Source organism: Muscardinus avellanarius (assembly GCF_963383645.1).
Source record: "Muscardinus avellanarius genome assembly, chromosome: 2".
Lineage (NCBI taxonomy): Eukaryota > Metazoa > Chordata > Mammalia > Rodentia > Gliridae > Muscardinus > Muscardinus avellanarius.
The window spans coordinates 83,875,401-83,885,239 of record NC_137787.1 but is presented as its reverse complement, the minus strand read 5'-3'; positions in this window follow the sequence as shown (position 1 = coordinate 83,885,239).

Sequence of the window (9,839 nt, the reverse complement as noted above, 5' to 3'; positions counted from 1 at the left end):
TGGTACTGGGGTTCCTGGAAACCCTTCTACCTCTGGGCTACACTCCCAGACCTATTTCATACTTTTTTATTTTTGGAAACAGAGTCTTTTAAACCAGCGGGGCTGGCTTCAAACCTACGCAATCCTCCTGTCTCCGCCTCCCAAACGCAGGAGGGATTACAAGCGTGTGCCACCACACCCGGTTATGACTGGTATTTTAAAAGAGAGAATGTTAGCCGGGCGTGGTGGCGCATGCTCGTAATACCCACGCTTGGGAGGCTGAGACAGGAGGATCGCACAGGTTCAAAGCCAGCCTCAGCTACTTAATGAGGCTCTCAGCAACTTACCAAGACCCTGTTTCCAAATAAAATATAAAATAGGTCTGGGAGTATAGCCCGGAGGTAGAAAGCCTCTGGGTTCTACCCCCAGTACCACCAAAAAAAAAAAAAAAAAAAAAAAACATTAAAAGAGAAAATGTTCTGAGTGTAGTGGTGCTCACCCATTATCCTAGCACCTAGGACACTGAGACTGGAGGATCACAGGTTCAAGGCCAGCCTCAGCAACTTAGCAAGACCCTATTTCAACTTTTTAAAATAATAAAATAAAATAGGCTAAAGTTGTAGCTTGGTAGGAGAATATCCCTGGAATCAAACCCCAGTAGCAAAACAAAATGGGCCAAAAGTGTAGCAGTGTACTCAGTGGTAGCATGCCTCTGGATTCAGTCCCCAGTACCACCAAAAAGAGAGAGAGAGATAGTAAGATACATTTAATCATGAAAGACTTATTTACTTTGAACAGCTTCACACTATCTGAGCATAAAGAAATGAATACATTTTCTGCTAACATTTCATGTTAAATCCTAAACATACTTTGGTATTTGTGTGCTTTAAAACTATCATTACTGTGCCACAGGTATTAAAAAAAAAAATACAACCCTGAAAGAAGTAAAGCCGAATCAAAGTTAAAAGAGAGGCAAGGTATAAATTGAACCCCAGCTCTTGAACACAAGAGGAACGCATCCAAAGAGCCTTTTATAGGAATCCTCGGAGTAGCAATAACTCTTCAAGACTGGTCTCTTGACATATAAGCACTCTTTTCATCTCTTTATCAAGAGAAAGCCAAAGTTAGACCACTTCCACCTTTGAATCCTTCACCAAAAGCTTGTTGGGGCGTGTGCACACAGCACCTAAAGAGATGCAGCCTCCCTCGGCCTGAGCGACCTGCAGGCTAAGCCTTAGGTAAAGTTTAAGAACTTCCGTAGTAGAATGATTCAGCAGAAAAGGGGCTAAGATGGCGCCTGGAGGAAGCTACGAAGGCCTGGTTTCCCCATTCATTATGGGTGGGGAGAGTGAGCAGTTTTTCTCTTTTTACCTTTAAAGGAGCTTCTGCACACATGAATGGCTCGTGTTCTGGCCTGGGATTGGCTGCGAACTACATGCTGGGTCCGTGAAGAGGTGATCTTTATCCCGATAGGCTAGGCTATTTCCTCATTGGAAATTCCCCTTGTGGTTTTGTGCTATATATATGTTGCTTGAAGAAGAATAAACAGCTCCTGCTTGACACATCTCCCGGCTCCATGTGTTACTGTTGTTCGGGGCCGTCGGCACTCAACCTTCCTTCTCAGCCCCACCGCTGACGGGCTGGACCCATCAAAAGCTAAGATTCCACAACAAAATCCAACATGGTTTGGACGAAGTGTCACTGCGGTCCCCAGCCCAGCCAGACCCGACTCGAGTGTGGGCAGGGCTAGTTTACTCTTCACTCTCCAGTGAATCCTGGGGTTTCATTCTAGAAATGACAGAAGCGAGTCCCACTTATAACTGGCTTTAATGTTTACTTCACTTTCTATCAGGCGGAGCTTGACAACACCTAGACAGCTCAGATCACGGGAAGTGTCCCAGCGTCAAATTGTTTTCTTTTTACAATAATATGTTGGGGAGGATAAGAGAAAGAAAGCAACTGTTCCCACCACAAATCATGCCTGAATGAGGACTTTTCTCCATATTTGGCCCAAAAAAAGAGACCACAGGAATGGGGCTGATAGAGGTGGGCCAGGGAGGTTGCACCACCACAGGTCAGGATTAACTTTCCACCTTCCACCTTTTCCCATCACCTCACCCCAACTAATGGCAGAGACAGAGAGGACAGAGTCCCCTCATCCAGGGAGCACATATAAGTACTAGGCTTCTGGAGAACCACAAGAGAGGCCGAGGTGGCGCTTTGGGAAATAGAAGAGTCTGGTCCTTCCACAAGTTCTCCCAGGATAATTGCTGACACATCCTCCCTGACATTATGGCCCCATCTTAGGGAAGTGGCTGTACAAATGGTTGATCATTGGCTCTTAGGCCCTATAAGTATCCACTAACACGCTGCCTTAGCAGATACTGAACCACCACTCCTGGGACAAACGCAGGGTTAGATTCCTATGAAGTTGTTGGTTACATTTTTGGAAACCGATCAACACTTAGCCTTGTTTTATGCGTGCTTCTGTTTTGAAAAAACCTTATTTAATATATATTGTTTTCCATCCGAGTTCCTGCAGCCAGGCTGGGTTCAGCCCACTTCTTGGGAGGTTGAGGTTTAAGTACAACGTGAAGCATCCGTTGGGGAGGTGCCTCTCTGTGAACAAGATCTGAAAAATCTTTCCAGACCAGGCCCAGTGATGGTAGAAAAGCCTCCCAAAGTGTGGAAAGGCCATGAGGACAGAAAGAAGTAGCAATGCCTCTTCCTCACATTTGGTCAGTTTTACTTCTTGATCCTGAAACAAATTCAACCCCAGTCTGGGATGCCTTGTTTTCCTTTGTCAACAATGTCATTCTACCCGCCAGGGCCTTGATGGGTCAGTCATACCAGAAACACCACAAAGAAGACTTCTTTGTCTACACTACCTGCTGTGATGAAGCACCGAGGGCCTGCTACACTGCTTTCCCTGGGGTGCAGAGCCCCATTTTACACAGCGTGCACTGCCCCTCCCTGACCTTCTCCCCCGCCCTTCAGGACCTGCCCTTCTTGCTGTCTGAGGCTTTCTCTCTGGTTCCTCTGGGCAGGAGGGGTCACATGGAGGCGGCCTCTTATAGCCCTCCCTTCCCCACTCTCCGCTCTCCTCTCCCATTCTATTTTAGACTTCTTGTCACAGCCAGTAATTGCTTTAGTTCCTGTTTCCTTTCTACCTACTCAAAGGGCTCAGGGCCTTCCATATTCCAGGGGTATGGGATGGGGGAGTTAGATGGAAAGGACTGAAATTGTGGAGAAAATAACAAGGCACAGTAATAAGAGGGAAACCATGATAAATAGATGATAGACAGACAAACAGAGATGACTCATGAATAATGAACTCCTAGACAATAGCCCAACTCATGTCTGGAGGAGGTTCATCTGGCACCATTATTTTCTGTCAGGCACCTGAAAGTCTTCTTGAGTTTGGGAACCCTATGCAGCCCTTCAGCTCTACATTTGGGGTCCATTTTAAACAGCGAACCCATCAACAAAAAGCATAAAAATGTGAAAAATGTAGTGATAAATAAGCCTAGAGAAGGACACTTGTTTATGTTCATAGAGGTTGAAGATCCTTGGGCATGACCTCCTGAGGTTAGAGAAAATGCCCCAGCAGCGCAGAGACACAGAAGCACACAATGAGGCAGACAGAGAGTGTATTAAGCAGGTTTATTATAATAAAGGGGAAAGGCAAGAGAAAGTGTTGCTTCCTGGAGAGAAAGGGGTAATCGCCTACGGGCCAAAATGCACTGAAATAATCAATCTTTAACCTCTTGGTGTGGAGGGGAGGGAGTAGTGAGAAACCTTGGAGTGGCAGGTGGCCACAGCTCTTTAGGCCTGGTGTTTTGTGTATCTGTTGTCAGCTGGGGAGGGGTGGGGCCGGGAGGGCATACACCTGTGCTTTGTTACACTTGAGGACACACACCTGCGTATTGGGTCATTTTGCCCAAGGTCATTCTGACCTTACACCAGGAGCAGATGTTAAAATAACAATCAACTGCCTTGTGGGCACATGTGTGACCTTGGGACATGGTATGTGCCCATAAATCATAGTGTTGGGCAGCTTTTTCTTTTCTTCTTTTTCTTTTTAGTGTGTGTGTGTGTGTGTGTGTGTGTGTTACTTACTGGGAACTGAACCCAAGAGCTTTCTACCACCAAACTATACCCCAGCCCTATTTTATCTTATTTTACTTTATTTTTAGGGTGTGTATGTGTGTGAGTGTGTGTGTGTGTGTGTGTGTGTGTGTGTGTGTGTGTTACTAGAGATTGAACCCAGAGGCTTTCTACCTCTGAGCTACACTCCTACCCCTATTTTATTTTTACTTTGAAACAGGGTCTTACTAAGTTATTAAGTGTCTTACTACTTGCTGAGGCTGCCCTGAAATAGAGCCTTGCTAAGTTGCTGAGGCTGGCCTCAAGCCTGCGATCTTCCTGGCTCAGCCACCTAAGTATTAAGATAACAGGCATGCACTACCATACCCAGCTTGGGCTTCTTCCTAAAATGTGAAGGGAGACTAGTACCTCCAGTCCTAATCAATTCCTGATTAGCTGTTTATAGTTGCTCTTCTCTCCCATCTCCCCTTCTCCCATTCCTGCCTACATCTTGCTAATCTACCTACGCTAACATTTACAGTAAGAGAGTTCAGACAAGAGGGTAGCATCACCCTGTCTACCCTCAGTGCAAAGGTGAGGGTCACAGCTCAGATGCTTTGCCATCTGTGTGTGTCTATGAATGAGATGACAAGGTAAGTACAGTGAGATGCCAAATTTATGAACATGAACATCATGAATAATGAGGACCAAGTATGCAGAAGAGAGAACTCTGTCCCTAAAGATGCTCACCGCCAGAGCAGGCCCATCATGTATGTAATGAATCTGCTGAGCCTCACTGGGGCAGTCAGTCCACTTTCTTCACCAACAGAAACTATGGCCAGATTAGCGATAGCCGCCAGTCACCTTGATGGCAAAGGCCACTAGACACGACCTGTTGAGCAAGCTGGGTTCCCAGGGTCAACTGGGCAAGTTTGGCCAGTGTCTTATTCAGCAAATGTCCCCATGATATTAGAATTACAGAAAGAGAGGACCTGAAAAGAAATTCTTCTTTTAATTGGGAAATAAAAATAAGGATTGGAGTCATTCATTTAAATAATAGAAAAGAATGTGGCCTTATCTTGTGCCCTACTGTAGTGAAACAGAATAAACCAATTAAAAGAGTTTTTTAAAAGCTGGGCATGGTGGCACATGCCTATAAGATCAGTACTTGCTAGGCTGAGATAGGATGATGCAGGTTCAAGATCAGCCCCAGCAACTTAGTGAGATTCTCAGTAACCTAGTGGGATCTTGTTTCCAAATAAAAAATAAAATAGGGCTGGGAGTACAGTTCAGAGGTAGAATTCCCCAGGTTCAATTTCCAGTACCGCACATACACAAAAAATAAAGAAAAGAAAGAAGAATTCAAGTTTAAAGAAGAGTAGGGTGTGGTGGGGCTTGCATGTAATCCTAGTACTTGGGAGGCTGGGACAGGAGGATTGAAGACTTGAAGCCAGCCTCAGCAATTAAGCTTAGATTCTGTTTCAAAATAAAAATAATATAGATCTGGAGGTACAACTGAAAGGGAGAATACCCCTGAGTTCAATCCCCAATACAAAAAAAAAAAAAAAAAAAAAGACTTCCGGGAAGATGGCGACCGAGAAAAGCGGGGCTTAAGAGCCCTGCTAACAACCAATTTCCATTACCACAAAACCAGCGCCTTTCATAGCCAGAAAACACCATCAACAGAAAAACAAAAAAACCACCAGGCTCCAGAGAGAAAGCTGACTGAGAACAGAGCTCAGGGCCACAGAGGAGACACACGCGCCCGAGGACGCGGCAGCAGCGCCATACTGCCGGCGGCAGCGGCGAACTCATCGGATGGCTACAGCAAGCCGAGGTGAGCCGCTGCGGAACAGCCAGGCGGGATCTTTCGGCGCAGAGAGGATTTAAAGCTCCCAGTGGCTGAGCTCAGCCCACGCTGCAGGGATTCAGAGTGGAAATAAAAACCAGAGAAGAAAAAATACGCCAGCCTCATGGCCGAGGGCGTGGCCGCGGCGCCATATTGCCACCGGCGGCGGCAGCAGCAGTGAATTCGCCGAATCCAGCACAGCTACATCTGCGTACTCAAGAACAGTGAGTCAAATTGTGGGCCACAGAGGAGAAATCCCAGTACTGTACCTCACTGAGGTACTCACTGTACCCAGTGAGGGAGTGGTGGTGGCAGAGATACCACACCATAGGAGAACGTGCAACCTGGCACCCCCCATAGTTTAAAGCAGCCTCTATTGACTCCCTGGGTCAGAGACTCTGTGATAAAACCCAGTAAAGGAGTAGTGAGGTCTGAGATACTACTGACTCGAGATCCAGAACACCTTAAGTGAAGTTATAGTGACCCAAGGGAAGAACCCAGAGAAGGCACAAACATCCGAAATCATGGGAAAGAGGAATAATACTGGAGCAATGAATGCCGCCCACAACCCCACAACATCAGAACCTGATAAAACAGAAAATCAGAGATTTCTAGAAGATCAAATCAGGAAAATAACTGTAGAAATAATAGAGGTGCTTCGAAAAGAACTCAGAGAGAGCCAAAAAGAGATAAAGGATGCAATTAATGAAGTAAAGGCCTCAATTCAAAGCACAAACAACCGATTAGACCACATGGAGAACAGAATCTCGCTCTTAGAAGATGAGCAATCCAAAAATGAACGCATGGTTTCTAATCTCGGAAAAAATATCCGACAGCAGGAATCTGACATTGAAGAAATATGGGCCCATCTTAAGAGAGCTAACCTAAGAATAATTGGAATAGAGGAGGGAAAAGAAAGTGATACCAAAGGGATCAACAATCTCTTCAAGGAAGTAATAGCAGAAAATTTTCCAAACGTAAAGCAAGAGGTTGATACACAGGTCCAGGAAACTTATAGAACTCCCTTTAGACAGGATCGGAGAAGAGGATCCCCACGCCACATAATTGTCAAAATGACCAATGTGGAAGCCAAGCAGAGAATCTTAAAGGCAACAAAAACAAAGGGCCAAGTGACATTCAGAGGCAAACCAATTAGAATCACTCCAGACTTCCCAAACCAAGTCATGAGAGCCAGAAGGGCTTGGAGTAACATATTCCAAACTCTGAAAGAAAACAACTTCCAGCCAAAAATTTCCTATCCAGCAAAACTTTCTATCAAATTAGATGGAGAAATAAGAAGCTTCCATGAAAAACAGAAACTGAAGGAATTTATGTCTTCAAAACCAGCGCTAGAGAAAATACTCAAAGAGATTAACTACAAAGAAGAAATAGGTAACACTCACCAGAACCAGAGAAACAAGATTTTCCATCCAACAGACAACTAAGATTGGTTATCTGTGGAGATTCATTATTTATGTTAGTCTTTTACCTATCTCTAAATTGTATTGTTTGCCTTTATTGTTGTTAATTTTTAGGATTTCTAGTTAGAATATTAATATACCTTCAGATATAGCATTTGGAAATATTTTATCCAATTCTATTAGTAACTTTTAACTCTGTTTACATTGTCTTTGGATATACAATATTTTTTTTTATTTTTTAGGGAGTTTGTATATTCTTCTGTTTCCTGTGCCATTGAAATCATATCCAAGAAATCACTGCCAATTTCAATGTTGTGAGGTTTTATGACCCAGATTTTCTTCTAAAAGTTTATAGTCTTAAGATTTATATTTAGGTCTTTTATCTATTTTGAGTTAATACTTGTATATGGGATTAGGTAAGGGTCCAATTTTATTCTTTTCCATGTAATTATTATTTTTCAACAATATTTAGTTAAAAGATTATTATTTCCACCACCAAATGTTCGTGGAAACCTTGTCAAAAATAACTTGACAATATAGGGAAGAATTTAGTTCTAGGCTTGTATTTAACTCCAATGGTTTATATATCTGCCTTTAGAACAGTACTACACTGTTTCAATTATTGTAGCTTTATATGGTTTGAAATCAGAAAATATATATCTGCTAGCTTTGTTCTTTTTCAAGATCGTTTTGGGTATCTAGAATTCATATTCCATATTAGGATAGATTTTTTTCTGAAAAATGAATATATAAATATATGATAGTTTCACCAAAAAAACAGAAAAAAATATGCTCTGGTAAGAAAGAAAGCAAAAAGTAATATTGAAATGTTATCTTTAAATCATCAAAAGCTTGGCATCAGACAAATGAAACTGTTATGTGAGATTATCATTTTTAATTTTGGATAAATTGCTATAATACTAGATGTCAACCACTAAGCCAAGCATGGGAAGGAGGGATGGGGAGGGAATGGGGTGGGGATCGGGTGGGGGCTGACTGGGCGATGTGTGCATGTATGTCTACAAAAGTTTGTATCCCACTATGATGTATGAATACAGTGCACCAATAAAATAAAAAAATAAATTTAAAAAAAAAAAAAAAAAAAAAAAGCAAAAGAGAAAATTTAAAGCAATTTTCTAGCTGCAAGGCATGGTTTACCACCTACAGCTAAGTGCCAAAGTACATCTGCCCCTGCTTAAAAATCAAGAGAGAAAGTTGAAAATTAAAAGAATCTACTCACCTAGTGTGGTGGTTCACGCTTGTAATCCCCGCTTGGGAGGCGGAGACAGGAGGATCACGCAGGTTCGAAGCCAGCCTCGCTGGCTTAAGAGACCCTATTTCCAAATAAAAATATAAAAATAGGTCTGGGAGTGTAGCCTGGAGGTGGAAGGGCTTCCAAGAACCCCAGTACCACCAAAAAATAATATAAAATAAAATAATCTACTCTTCTGGGCATAGTGAAGCATGCATGTAAACCCAGTACATGGGAGGCTGAGACAGATGGATCACAGGTTTGAAGCCAGCCACAGCTTCAGCAACTTAGACCCTTACAACTTAGTGAAACCCTGTTTCCAAATAAAAAAATAAATAGGACCAGGGGTGTGGCTCAAAGATAGAATGCCCCTGGGTTCAATACCCAGTGAAGAAATAAAGAAGAGAGAGGGAGAGAGAGAGAGAGAGGGGGGGGGGAGAGAAAGAAAGAAGAAGGAGGAGGAGGGAGAGGAGGAGGGAGGAAAAGGAGGAGGGGAAGAAGAAGAAGAAGAAGAAGAAGAAGAAGAAGAAGAAAGAAGAAGAAGAAGAAGAGGAGGAGGAGGAGGGAGGAGGAGGAGGAGGGGAGGAGGAGGAGGAGGAGGGAAGGAGAGGGGAGGGGAAGGAAAGGGAAAGGACGGAAAAATAATCTACTCTGAGCTGGTCCAGAGCATGCTGGAGGCAGAAGACTGAACAGAATCATACCAACGTTTCCTTTAAGGTAACTAGAGAAGAGTCGGGAATTTCCTTAACATAATAAAGCCAAAGCTCAACTCTCCAGGGATCAAGGGGTTAGCTCGCCTACTGTCCAGCCTCTATGGAAAGTGCTCCCTCCCCTCACCCCCACGCCCAGGCATGGAAAACATCAGGACAGAATTCGGACACTCCCTCCCCAAACTGTGTCCGCAGAACCTGAACCTGCTTCAGTTCCACCTTCCTCTCTTTGAGGAGAGCTCTTGGGAGGGCAGGCCCTTTTAGGAAGGATGTTTTGTAATATTAAGCACTTCCTTGCCAGAAGGAAGGCCTACAGAAAAAGGCCTAACGCGAAAGCACTTGTAAGGAAGACCTTTTAAATCACTTCACTTTATTTACTGGGAACTGGGTCACACTTCTTGTGACCGACAAGAATGAGAACCTCAAATACAAAGAGGAAGGCCCCCACCTGAGCACCTCCTAAGCATATCAGTACAAGGCTTGATGAGGTCACCCCTGAGGGAGGATAGAAGAAATAAAAGAAATAGGTTGAAAGGAGCATA